Raw genomic sequence first — 15,258 nt, 5'->3', positions numbered from 1 at the left:
CAACTGGAATAAGGAGCAGTTGTAGTGGAGGGAAAAGGAGAGGGTGGTGGGGTATACGATACAAACACATCGTATTCAAAATATCATGATTTTTTCATCAAAACATAAATATCACTATTTAAATGCGATATTTACATTTTTAATGGTTGTTTTTCGTTAAAAAACTGTGGTTTTTATTTTTCAATATTTTTTATTTATAATTTCTTATAAATATTTATTTATTTATTTTTTGTTGCTGAGATTTGCCAAAAAATGTGAGATTTAAAAAAAATAAAATTCTCGTGAGTTTTTTACTGCCGATATTTTACCGTTTTTAACTTTTGTCACTATGCTCCGATGAATTCTTTTTATTTTTTCTCAGAAATGTTTGTCCAACCTCATGTGGTCTAAGTAGTTGTTTGAAGGAATACTTTTCCGCAAAAGAATTTCATTTATACGTTTTCTGTGGATTTGGCGTGGAAAGTGGAAAATCAATCAAACACCGTTTAATGGGGAACAATACCGCTCACAGTGGAAACCAAATAGGCTACTTTGCGGGCTCCACCTTCACTAGCACTATTGGCAGATTCCTCTTCGTGTGATTAACAAGAAACTCCTCCCTCTCTCTACTAATTTGGCCAGTTATTGGACTTTGGGACAGCGACCTTTAAGTATCACAGGCTTAGCTAGTGCTATTAGGTTTCTGATTCTGAAGGTTTCTTTATTTTTTATAAAAAAAAAAATACTCTGATTTTTTTTTTCCAAATTTAGCCTGTTATGTTGCTCTCACTAATTTTTTTTTTTCAAATTTGGCCTTTCAATTATCATTATTATTGCTCTCTCTCTCATGTATTATCCAAAGCCATCATTGAACCAGATAAATTGCCAAATGGCATGTTTGTAAATTGGAACACTGCCATGGAGTCTTATCAACATATACTTGTGCTCTGAAAGCTATTTGAAAATGCCCTTACACAACAAAAGCAATTAGATTTAAGTAGACTAACAAAGTCGTTCTTGGTAAAGTTTGAAAATAAACTATTTTCTATGATAAAAATGTACATATCACTTGTTGTTTATAAAGATTTGGTTCATTTATTGTTTCTTACCAAAATATCTTTGAAAAGTGTTTAGTTTTATATATACTTTAGGTGGTTTATATGGAATCTTTTTTTCTATTTTTAATACTTTAAAAACCCTTGTGTTTTAAGGTAGCTTGTGGACATTGCTACACAACACGCCCATGCACGTGCATGTGCATAAGGGCACTTGAGGTGCAATGTGGTGCTTAGATGGTGCACATGGTGCTTGACACACAATGTGGTGCGAGATGCATTGAGAGGTTCCTAGGTTTGTTTTGACCAAACCAAGCCTACCTTGACTTTTTGTTCAAGCCAACTTTGACTTTCGGTTTTACTCATTGATTTGGCTCATTTGAGAGTATTTAAAGATATTTATGAGCGTTTTTTTTTTAGGTCCTTGGCCGTTGGTCCAAGGCGAGTGACCGTTCAAGGGTTATTTTTGTTTATTTTTTGAAATGTTAGGTGTATGACCATTTATCTCATTTATCACCCAAAACATTGTTAGCCTTCCTAAGTTATAAAAACACTTTTTTTGACCTTTTGATTACCATATTTTCTTATCCTCAAACTTTCTTACTTTCTATCTTTTTGGCTTGCAAGTTTGTGTGCGAGAGAAGTCACTTGGTCTTGTGAAATAGTGATACTCTCGAGGTCCGAGCCTAGTTGTATCATAGAGACTCAATTATACATAAACTCAGTTTGCATCTTTAAAAATTTTGAAGTAGGAAGATTGAAGTTCTAAAGACACAATCTTAAGAACATGCCTTTAGGCTTGAGATCTGGATTTTTTAACCTGTTTTTTGCTATCATGTTCCAATAATTATAGAACTTCAATCATGGCCTATGATTCAACATCAAACTCCAACTCCATCAATCTATTGACCTGTGACCTTGAAAAGATTGATCTTTTTTATGGATCAAACTTCAAATAATGGCATGCAATCGAAGATCTTCTTCTTGGTGTTTGAGTTGTACATTGACTATATTTTCAAGAAATCTTATCCCATTGTTATTGTTGGAGATGCCGAAATAAAAGAACAGAAGAAAGAGAAATAGAAGTGTCGTATAGACAACTATCGATGAAAATGACACAGTCTGAATACTTTAGCCGATTCACCCTTTGACCTGTATTATCCTTTTGAGTTAACTAAAGAGTTGTTGAATGTTATAGAAATCATGTATAACACAAAAGATATTGGCAATAAGAGGTTTCTCATAGATCATTATGTTAATTTTATTATTGTTAATAATAAGCTCATACTTGCTCAAATTAACGAAATGCAAATATTGGTTTATAGGATCAATACATAAGGTATATTTTGATGATGATTTTCAAGTTGCAGTCATTGTTGAGAAACTACTTGATTTTTGAAAAGAATGTGAGAATCACTTCAAACATAAAAAATAAGAAAATCTCTTTAAATGATCTTCTTAAGGACATCTGACATCTGTATTGAGGAGGAAGCTTGTTTTTATTACAAAAAGAATTTAAGTCCTCAAGAGACATTGCCTAAAGTTAATATGATTTGTAACAAGGGTGACAAAATAATGAAATCCCAGCAAAACAAAAAGAATTTTGTGGCAGAAAAAAAAACTAATAAAAAGAATCAAGCGCTATATATGTGGCAAGTTTGTCCACTATGAAAGAGAATGCCGAGATTATATGAAAACTAGTCCTAAGTCAAACAATCCAATAAAAAAACTTGTTATTGTAATATTTGAAACCTTCGTGGTAGCTACTGATAGAGATTGGTACCTAGACACTGGAAACACTATATATGTATTAAATGATATGAATTTGTTCAAGTCATATAAAGTAGTGGGAGAAGGATGTAATATCTTTATGAGAAACAGAATTGAGGAGGAAGCTCATTTTTGTTACAAAAAAAAAATTAACTCCTAAAGAGGCATTGCCTTAAGTGAATATGATTAGTAACAAAGGTGACAAAATAATGAAATCCCAGCAAAACAAAAAGAATTTTATGGCAGAAAAAAAAAGAATTGATAAAAAAAATCAACTGCTATATATATGGCACGTTTGGTCACTATGAAAGAGAATGCCGAGATTATAAGAAGACTGGTCCTAAGCCAAATGAGCCAATGAAAAAGCTTGTTGTTATAATATCTGAAACCTTCTTGGTGGCTACTGATAGATATTGGTAAATGATATAAATTTGTTCAAGTCGTATAAAGTAGTGGGAGAGGGATGCAGTCTTTTTATGAGAAACTCTTCATCAACTAAAGTGTCTGGCAAGAAGATTATGAAAATTAAGTTCATATTAGAAAAAATCCTTACACTTGAAAATGTTTACTATGCTTTAGAAGTTCGTAAAAACTTAATATCTAGAGATCTATTGTCTCGAAATGATTTTAAAATTGTGATTGAGTTAGAGATTGTAATTATGACCAAAAGAAAACTCTTTATGGACAAAGGTTTTGCCACTGGTGGTATGTTGAAGATAAACAACAATGAATATGTTTCTTATGTTTACATGGTTAACTTCTATTTTCTTTGGCACTCACGATTATAACATATTAATTCTTGTAACATTCATAATATGAATAATTTTGGATTGCTTTCTTACTATATCAAAATGAAACATAATCATAAGTGTGAGACATTGATGCAGAGCATCCAGATGAGCAGAGCAAAGAAGCTGAGTTGGATCCCAATCTAACTCTCCAGACCCGATCTGGGCATTGCTACCCGAGGCGATCCACTCGCTTGCAAGACGTCTCTAGTCCAAGTGGATCTGTAGCTTATCCTATGCTCGCCAATTCCTTCGTTTGGATGTATTGATTTTATGGTGTTTAACGTGGATTCATTTTTGAGACATTTGTCTTTATTATTTTTTATGTTATTTTTTTTAGGTGTCGGATTCTTCGGATCCAGATAGTTCTAGTGCCCTGTAGAATTATTTTTGTGGTATTAGAGGGTGTGTGAGGATCCAAGGTAGTTTTTATTTTTCATTTGCATTTTATTTTAATGCAATTTTGTATAGGGTCCGTATTTCAACATTATTTGGATCTGAGTCAAGATCCAAACCCTAAATGGACCCATGGGTGGCGCCACCTTGTGTGGACATCCATAGCCCTCAATTTGAAATTCAGCTTTGACTCCAAAGTCAAGATAGCTGTTGAAAATTCATAAAAGCTATAGTTCTAATTTTAGCCTAGTCAACCTTGGGAGAGCCCTAAGCATGGGGAAGGGTTCTCTCTCTTTATGAGCCCCCTTCCCCATGTATGTTAAAGGGGGGGGGGGGGGGGGGGGGGAGGTCGACCATGAGAGGGAGGCTTTTGGTTCTTGAAAAAAAAAATCAAATTTTGGTGAGAGAAGGAGAACTTCTGAAGAGTGGCTTGATTTTACAGACATTAGGTGTGATTTTGGTTCTGGGTTGCTAAAGATTCTGGAGAAGCCTGAAGCTTCTTGTGCATTTGAAATTGCGGTGGAGGTTGCTACTCCCTTTTCCATTGGCTGCAATCAGATAACCCTATTCAAATCTTGAATTTCTTGTTGTTTCCAAGTTTCTGTGTTGTTTTTGGTTATTCTTCCTATATGAACTTTTGCTAATAGTTGATGAATGAAACTATTTATGTTTATGTTAGCGAATGATCCCAAATCTTGATTTTGTTTTCTGCAAGTTGTGGCTTGTTCGAACTTCATTTCTGTTGAGAAACTCGTTGTTCTGCACTCAGGTTGTCAGACATGACCCCAGTGTTTTGTTCATATTAGCCTGGATACTAGTCCAAATTGGGAGTTCTTTAGCTTGTTGAAAAGCTAAAACCTAGCCCGATAACCTTTATGTTGAAGGTTTTGCGTGAATCACTCTATTTAGTCCTAAAAAATTGCTATTAAATTTTAAATGGACAGAATCATTCTTAGGTTTGTCCAGCGCCAAACACTTCCTAATAGTGTTTCATATTTCTTGCATATTTCCCTGCCTGCTGCATGAAAAATTGTATGGTTTGATTTATTAAAAAGTTAACACATAGTTTTACAGGTTTAATGTTTATGATTTCTGTTGAATCGATGCTGATGTTGGTCTAAAGTCACCGTCATTTTTTGCCTACAAAAAATCATTATTTTTCATCCTGGTTGTTCTATTTCCTGAATAGTACTTGATGTTTGCAGGATATTTCGACCATCTGTGCTTAGTTCCTCAAGCTAAAATGTGTGCTGATTAGCTAATACTCTGTCAAATCTTTTTTATGTTTTGAGTTTTGCATGAATCGATTTGTTGAATATTCAAAAATCATCTTTTAGTTGTTGCATGAATCAGCCCCTGTTGCACATTTCAAAATATCTAGGACAGAAAATGTACCAACTTCAAAAATATGTAAAATCATGTCGGGTCGTTCAAAAATTTCAAACTTTGGCATTCTGGAAAGATCACAAAGTGATCTACGATTTTTCAGTTTAGAGTTTTCTAAAAATCCTCCATCAGAGGGCTTGAAATCCCTCTCTAAACTGATTGACTGCTTGTATCGTCAACCTGTCAAAGATCAGTCTCACTGGTCCAGACAGTTGTCTATGGATCGGATAATCAAGATCTGATTCTGTTATTCCCTTTAATAGTACATAACATATTTATTTGATAGCCTTATAAACCATATATGCATGCTTGAATCACTATGACATTTTTTTTTGACAACCTTAGAACACATATATGCATGATTGAATCACTATGATTTTTTTTTGTCAGCCTCAGAATACATATTTAAATTATATTAATGTCCTTCACTTTATTGCTAGTCTATGTGTCATTCAACCATATTACTTTGATTGTCTCAGATTAAGTGCATTGTATATAATTTATTTCATTATATTTTGTTTATCAATACTAACATTTTGGTTCTCTTATAGGATGCTGGAGATGATCAGCGTAGAGGAGTTGATGGAGGCATGAATGAAGCGACAGATCGAGACAATGAAGAAGATGATGCTCTGAATCTTAGCGATGATTAGATTCATGTGTTAAATTTGCTTCACGTACTTGTTGTTTCAAACAAAACTCTTTATATATGTTCACTTATAACTAATTAGAACTTGGCGAGGATTATAGTGGGTTATTAAATTTGTTTTACTTATAACTTATGTTAAATTTGTTTCACCTGCGTTGTATATGTATTTTTTATATGTATTTTGTTTTTTATACACAGGTTATATAAATTGTATAATGAAAAAAAAAATCTCGATATTTATATTTCAAATATAATTTTTTTATTATTATTTTTTATTTTTGTGATGAAATAGTGACGGACAATATCTGTCGCCAATTTAGCGACAGATTAGAGACATATATTTATATGTCTCAAAAACTGAATCAACCGATATTTTGCGATGGAATGTAATCGATCGATAAATTGACGACAAAATTTAGCGACAGATACGTATCAATCATTAAATTTTAGTAATGGATTATCGACAGATATGTATCTGTCGTAAAACCAGATCAGTTCTTATTTAGTGATGGATTAGCGATGTGTCATGACATTCGCTAATCTATCATGAATTAGCGATGAAAGTAGAGACATATCAGTTCTATCGCTAATTAGCGACCAGGAAATTATCATGGATTCTATCCATCACTAAGCCATCACCAATCCGTCGCTAAATGGATTGGCGACGGATTTGCAATGGATTCTCGTCGGATAGCATCCGTCGCTAATCCACAAAATTCTTGTTGTGGAAACATATTGCCTTTTTTGTGAAAGAGATAAACAGGTCAACTTAGATCTTTTTTAAATATGAATTTAACATGGGTCTTGTGAGGTCCAAATCCAATTAAAAGTAGGGCCATGTAATATTGGGCCTGCTGAAAATGGTTAAAACCTATTCTTTTCTTCAAGCGAAAAAGATAAACAAGTGAGAGTGGACCTAATTTCGACCAAGAATCTAATCATATATGAGAATTCTATTTTCAACCTAAATCCAAATAGATCTATCTTTATTTTGGAACGATATGAATCCATATATACGTTATTTAGATCTAATGATATTAGTTGGATCTAGTACGACTTGGGTTAAAATTCTTAACTGTTTAGACCCTCAACAGTAAGGGTCCCTTGTCCTTGTATTTTTTAACATATTGAAAAAACTTTAATCTAATCAGGGAATGTGATTCAGCACAAAGGGGTTTGGTGTAGTGAGAGGCGTCATTGGCTGCTAGATAGGTTATTAGGGTTTCTGTTAATGTCCTTCACTTTATTGCTAGTCTATATGTCATTCAACCATGTTACTTTGATTGCCTTACATTAGGTGCTTTGCATATAATTTATTTCATTATATTTTGTTTATCAATACTAACATTTTGGTTCTCTTGTAGAATATTGAAGATGATCAGCATAGAGGAGCTGATGGAGGCATGGATGAAGGGGCAGATTGAGACAATGAAGAGGATGATGCTCTGAATCTTGGCGATGATTAGATTCATGTGTTGAATTTGTTTCACGTACTTGTTATTTCAAATGAAACTCTTTGTATATGCTCACTTATAACTAATTAGAACTTAGCGAAGATTATAGTGGGTTGTTAAATTTGTTTCACTTATAACTTGTGTTAAATTTGTTTCACATGCGTTGTATATGTATTTTTTATATGTACTTTATTTTTTATACACAGCTTATATAAATTGTATAACAAGAAAATTTTTCTTGATATTTATATTTCAAATACAATTTTTTATTTTTATTTTTAAATTTTGTGACAAATTAGCGACAGACAATATCCGTCACTAATATCTATCACCAATTTAGCGATAGATTAGGGGCATATATTTATTTGTCTCAAAAACTAAATCAGTCGATGTTTTGTGATGGAATGTAATCTGTCGATAAATTGGCAATGGAATTTAGTGACGGATATGTATCCATCGTTAAATTTTAGCAATGGATTATTGATGGATGTGTATCTGTCGCAAAACCAAATCAGTTCTTATTTAGCGATGAATTAGCAACGTATCATGACATTCGCTAATCTATCACGAATTAGCGACGAAAGTAGCGAAAGATCAGTTCTATCGCTAATTAGCGACCAGGAAATAGCCATGGATTCTATCCATTGCTAATCCGTCGCTAAATGGATTGATGACGGATTTACGATGGATTATCGTCAGATAGCGTCCGTCGCTAATCCACATAATTCTTATAGTGGAAACATATTGCCTTTTTAGTGAAAGAGATAAACCGATCGACTTAGGTCTTTTTTAAATATGAATTTAACATGGGTCTTGTGAGGTCCAGATCCAATTGAAAGTAGGGCCATGGAATATTGGGCCTGCTGAAAATGGTTAAAACCTATTCTTTTCTTCAAGCGAAAAAGATAAACAAGTGAGAGTGGACCTAATTTCGACCAAGAATCTAATCATATATGAGAATTCTATTTTCAACCTCAATCCAAATAGATCTATCTTTATTTTGGAACGATATGAATCCATATATATGTTATCTAGATCTAATGATATTAGTTGGATCTGGTATGATTCAGGTTAAAACTCTTAATTGTTTAGACCCTCAAGAGTAAGGGTCTCTTGTCCTTGTGTTTTTTAAGATAATAAAGAAACTTTGATCTAATCAGGGAATGTGATTCAGCCCAAAGGGGTTTGGTGTAGTGAGAGGGGTCCTTGACTGCTAGATAGGTGATTAGGGTTTCATACCCATGGGCATAATTAGCCCCTTACATATAAGAAGGAGCAAGGGAATTATGTCACTTGCTCATGCCAAAGCAAGGTGATTCCTTGGGGACAAGGGGGGTGTGCCACAGGTTTGCACCATCGAAAAAGTGTTTGTAAATACGACATGCATAGCCAGCATGGCTAGGTCTCTAAGCTTGATGACAGTTTTCCCATCCTTGTGGAGACAAAATTAGAGAATGTGATTATCAAGAATTAAGGCTCTGTTTGGGAGGAGGCATTTGAAGGTATTTTAAAGGAGTTGGGGAAAGTTTAATTACAAAATTTGAAAGTAAGTGGTTTTCAATGGAGTTTGGAACTTCCTCCATTGTTTGAAAGCACCATCAAATCTCTCAATGATTCAGGCATTCAACTCTTTAATGTTGCAGTCACCCACGTATAAGGACTCTTCTAGAGGTGTCCCTATTGGATAAACCTTACCATTTGGAGGGAACAATTATCTTAATTGTTTTTTAATAAAGTTTAATGCTATAAAAGGAATACTCATGAGAGACCTCAATACAGTGCACAATACAATCAACACAGTTGATTGCTCTAGGATTCGATCCTGCTCACCATCGCTAACAGGCTTGCACTCATTGAGGGTAGCGATCGGCTGGAGAGTCAAGCATCTCAGAGACGATATGCATTAGGTTCACTAATCAGACATTATCAGATTAACATGGTCGATTCAGGTATTTTTTGTCTCTCCTTTTGCGCAGGTGCCAACATTGGGTTATGGGCCCACACCACCATTTTCCATTGCACGGGTCTGTTGGTGTTTTTCTGCGACTGTCACCATGGGGCAACACAGGTCATAGGTTGGCTATGGGTGTGGGTGCATTGGGAGCATCCTGTTTATGCTCTCGTTCTTCTAATTCGAGTACCCCCTCACATAAACGGCTTTCACCAGAATGAAAGGGGTAACCGACTCATACCTGCTACCGTCGTTGTAGATCGCCGACGACTATCATCGTGGGGCGACAACGTTCTCGGCAGTGATTTCTAAGATAAAAAAAACACATAAGGATAAGTCGTGAGATTTTACTTGGGGTCGTCGGACTGTAGGGGCTTTTGTTGGTGTTGGGGTCTACAGTTAGATCGTCGTCGGGTTGATGGGGGTTTCGTTGGATCGCTGGCGTTAGTCCAGTGATACGCGGCAACCAAGGTTTGAAAAACTCCTTTTCTGTTTTTTTTCCTTCCCCGTGCCATCGAGGCTCCATCTACCTATCTATCAGGAAGAAGGCAGCTTTTTGCCAGCCATTTCACCTATGTCATCGGACGTCCGACGACGTGCAACATCCGTAGGGAAAACTAGCCCTTTTTTGAGTTCCCCTCTACTATCGGGCAGGGTGGGAGTCGCAGTTGTCGACGAGCCTCCAAGACGATGTGAATCACCATTTCTGGCAGCTTTTTCAGCAGGTCGTCTGTGCTGGTGACCTCTAGTTACCGAGGCGACGTGGGTCATCGGCAGGCGATGTGGGTCACTGATGGGAGGGCATCATGTTGTTTGGTTTCTGAGGTTTCTCAGAAATCGAATGGGCCTCTTTGTGTTGTTGGGTAACCTGGTTTACCGACCCGGTGATAGGCTCGATCCAAACCCATTTTGGGTGGATCAGGTCTACCAATTACGGTTTTAGATCAGACCTGAACCCATAATGGTTCTAGGTCTAGGTCTGATTCAGAAAGACCATGTTCGAACCGAGTTATGATTTTATATCGGGTCAGACTCAGATCTGGTTTATACCAGGTTAGACCCAGATCTGGTTTGTGCCAGGTCTGACCCGGATCTGGTTTGTGTCGGGTCAGATCTGGATCTGGTTTGTGTCGGGTCAGACCCAGATCCAGAATATACCAGGTCAGACCCGAATATGGTTAGTACCGGGTCAGACCCAGATCTAGTTTATATCAGGTCAGACCTGGATTTTATTTGAACCGGAATGGATCCATGCAGGGTCTAGGCACTATTTGGCTTGAACCAGAATAAGAACTGATACCGCCCTTTTCAAGACCAGTTTGGAGCCATTTTTGACCAGTTCTTTCCAGTTTTTCACTGGTTTCAAGATGCTAAGACACTATTTTCATAAATATATGAAAATACAAGGATTTTGACATATAGTTATAGGATTTTATGAACTTTTGTTCGTACTTGACACCAGTTCATAAGGTTTAGAATTGGTTCAGACCCTTAGATGACCGGTTCGAGGTTTTTCAGAGTGGTTCAGAGTGTTTTCAGATCGGTTCCTGCTTTAGGACCCCGGGTTTTACCCATTTGAGCTTGGTTTTTGTTATTTTTTATGCATTTCATTTGTGATTATGCATATATTATGTATGATTGATATTGAAATCAAGAATAGTTAGATAACTTAGTGAATTCATGTTACCAAAGTAACTGGATGCATGTATGTTGTCAATTTTATTCTATCATATAATTTTATGCAATATTAATGTTGTACTTAAATTCATGAAAGGATGAAGTGAACCAAAGGGATTTTTATTGTGTTTGGAATGTAAGTAGGGTAAAATAAAGCAAGTGTGTTGAGATACATTGTGTATGTGTACCCAAAGGTGCCATGTGTTGATGGTCTAGCTTCTCATGAGCTTTAGTTTTACCAGCTGTGGTCAGTAGGCATAGTGATTACGTGTGTCAAAGCTCTTACCAAAGTAGGACTCTGGTGACCCCTACACTCGCTAAAAAATAATCAAATTAAGGGCCTTCTATTTATTGCTTTTTGTATCAGGTTTATCTCGTATATGCTTTCTTTGATACAGGTCTTTTGCCATGCAGTTTCTGGTTTTGTGCTTTTAGATAGCTTGAATACTATTCCCTTTCTTGATGAATCTAATTTTATTAATTAGAAATAAACTGTACTTTTCATATTTGGGTATATGAATTTGGATTTAACCTTAAGAAATGATGAGCCTACTGCCTTGACAAATCAAAGCACTGTTGAACAAAAAAGTGTTTTTGAGAAGTGGGAGCGCTCAAATAGACTTAGCCTGTTACTTTTGTAATCTAAGGTGGCTAAGAATATTCGTAGTGTCGTCCCGCAATACAGGATAATGAAGAAATTCCTGAGTGCCATTGAAGCATAATTTGTCAGTTTGAATAAGGCCAGGGCCAGTACCCTAATGTCAAAACTCATATCTATGAAGTATTTTGGAGGGAATAATATTTGCCAGCATATTTTAGAAATGATGAACATAGCATCCCAGTTGAATGGCATGAAGCTTACCATTTCTGACTCATTCCTAGTGCATTTATTTTTAGCATCCCTACCTATGGAATGTGGTCCTTTTAAGATCTCTTATAATACAGATAATGATGAATGGACGTTCAACAAACTTATGTCCAAGTGTGTTAAGGAAAAAGAGAGATTGAAAGGAGAGAAGGTGCAAAGTACACATATGGCTTCTTATGGATCCAAGGTAGAACAAAAATATATATATATATATTTAAGAAAAATGCTAGGAAGAAGTCAGTAGGAGAAAAGTCATCTCAGAGCAAACAACCTGATTCTACTCTCATAAAGTGCTTCTTTTGCAAGAAGAAGGGACACAGAAAGGAGGATTGCATAAAGTACAAAAAAGAGTTAGAAAAGAAAGGCAATTTGTCATTTGTTTCTCATGAATATAATTTATTACATATTTCTGAAAATAGTTGGTGGATTGATTCTGGTGCTACTGTTCATATTGTCAACTGTTTGCAGTCGTTCCTGAATAGAAGGAAATCAATAATGCATGAGAAGAGCATCTATTTGGGGAACAAGATGTGTTCACATGTGAAGGGTTTTGAAACCTGCATGATTACTTTAGAGACAGGCGTAGATTTAGATCTTCAAGATAATTTTTTATGTTCTATCATATAGTAGAAATTTTATTTTAATTTCAAGGTTGGATAAATTTGGATATTGTTTTAAATTAAAAAACTTCAAGTTATTCATATACAAAATTCAATTAAAATTGGTTCTGCTTTTGTTTATAATGGTTTGTACAAATTAAACTTGAAGATCCAAACTCAAGGGTGTTTGACTTCTGAATACGCGTTGATTGGGAACAAATATAGCATGATTAATGATAAGTCTTAAATGCTTTGGCATCAAAGGTTGGGTCATATCTCTGAAAAGAGAATAAAAAAAATCATAAATAAAGGGATTTTGAAGTCCTTAGATTTTATTCACAATGACCCATGTGTTGATTGTATAAAGGCTAAGCAAATAAACACATATAAAGAGGGTGTCAAACGTAGTAGTGAAATATTGGAAATAGTTCATACGGATGTATGTAGACCCTTTAACCCCTATTACATAGGCAAAAGATATTTTGTCATATTTATTGATGACTATTTTCAGTATATGTATATCTATTTGATTTCTAAAAAAACTGATGTTTTTCAAATGTTTAAGAAATTTAAGAAAGAAGTAGAAAAACAAACTGATAAAGTTATTAAAATAGTTAGGTCTGATAGAGGTTATGAATATTATGGTAGATTTACTGAGATGGGGCAAATTGGAAAGACTATTAGCATGATTTCTTAAAGAGGAAGGCATTGTGCCTTAGTATACCATACTTGGTAGTTCCTACCAGAATGGTATAGCTGAAAAGAGAAATTATACGCTTAAAGAAATGGTGAGGGTCATGTTAAATTATTCAATACTTTCCATCAAGTTGTGGGGTGAAACCTTAAGGACTGTTGTGCATATTTTAAATAAGGTTCCTACAAAATTTATACCTAAAACTCCCTACGAGTTGTGGATAGGTAAAAAATCATCGTTGTCTTATATGCACATATGGAGATGTCCGACAAAGGCTAAGATGTATAACCCCCACATTAAAGCCTTTGATCCAAGAACAACCAGTGAATATTTCATTGATTATCAAGAGAGATCAAAATGATACAGGTTTTATTGCCCATCTTATTCACTATAGATTATTGAAATGGATAAGGCAAAATTCCTTAAAGATGGTTCAATCGAATTAAGTGCACTTCAAAATCTTGGTTTTGAGAAAATACAGGATCTACTCTCACTACATGTTAAGGAAAACACCGAGTGATATCATATTGTTATCCCTAATAACAATGTGGTTGATCACCCGGTTGTTGATGCAAAAATCCAAAATGAACCTGTTGTGGATAATGTAGAAGAACACGAATATGATGAATAGGCTCAATTTGAACTTATAAAATGACCTGTTTGGAGATCCACAAGAGTTAAGAAATCTGCCATATATCTTGATTATGTGGTATACCTTCAAGAGCCTGATGATTTCATAGATATAGATGATGACCTGTTGACTTTTATGGAAGATGTTGAAAGCAAATAATCTTCGCACTGGATAAAAGTCATGAAAGAAGAGTTGAACTCTATGGCTAAGAATCAAGTGTGGGATCTTGTCGAGTTACCTAAAGGAGTAAAACTCATAGAGTGTAAATGGGTCTTTAAGACCAAAAGAGACTCCAAAGGTGACATAGAGAGATATAAGGCAAGATTGGTTGCTAAAGGATTCACCTACATAGAGGGAATTGACTATAATGAGACATTATCTCATGTCTCAACTAAGGAGTCAATGAGGATAATTTTTGCCCTCGTAGCTTATTATGACTTAAAGATACATCAAATCGATGTAAAAATAACATTCCTTAACGGAGATCTGAATGAAGAGGTATACATGAATCAACCTCTTGGTTTCTTTGAAAATGATTGTTTTGTTTGCAAGTTTAACAAATCAATATATGGACTGAAACACGCCTCTTGACAATGGTTTATTAAATTCTCTCATGTCATCATGACTTTCAGGTTTACAAAAAACATTATTGATCGATGTATATACCTTAAAGAAAGTGAGAGTAAGTTCATTATATTAATGTTGTATGTAGATGATATACTACTTGCAACCAATGATATAAAGTTACTTGTAGAGACAAAACTATTTCTTACATCACATTTTGACATGAAAGATATAGGTGAGGCTGATTATGTACTTGGCATAGAGATCTGTTAAGACAGATCAAAAGGTTTTATAGGTCTCTCCCAAAGATCCTACATAAATAATATATTAAAGCGATATGGGATGGAGAATTATTCTTCTAGTATATCACCCATATTAAAAGGTGATAAACTGAGCCTAAAGGATTGTCCACATAACGATATTGACAAAGCACAAATGAGTGCTTATCCATATGCATAAGTTGTTGGCAGCTTGCAATACACGCAGACTTGTTCACGTTCAAGTATTTCTTTCACCGTAGGGGTGTTTGGTAGATTTTAGTCTAACCCAAACATATCCCATTTGAAGACTGCTAAGAAAGTCATATGGTATTTGCAAAGGACAAACGACTATATGTTAATGTATCATAAGGTTGATCACCTTGAGGTCATTGGCTACTCAGATGTGAACTTAGGAGGATGCCTTAATAGTAGAAAGTCTACTACTGGGTATGTCTTCTTACTTGTTGGGGGCGTGATCTCTTGGAGGAGTGGAAAGCAGACAACAAATGATGCTCACACCATGGAGACAGAGTTTAT

The sequence above is a fragment of the Nuphar pumila genome, chromosome 17, assembly GCF_984573655.1.
Source record: "Nuphar pumila chromosome 17, dmNupPumi1.hap1.1, whole genome shotgun sequence".
NCBI classification, from domain to species: domain Eukaryota; kingdom Viridiplantae; phylum Streptophyta; class Magnoliopsida; order Nymphaeales; family Nymphaeaceae; genus Nuphar; species Nuphar pumila.
The sequence above is the reverse complement of the archived record's forward strand: the minus strand, read 5'-3'. Positions refer to the sequence as shown.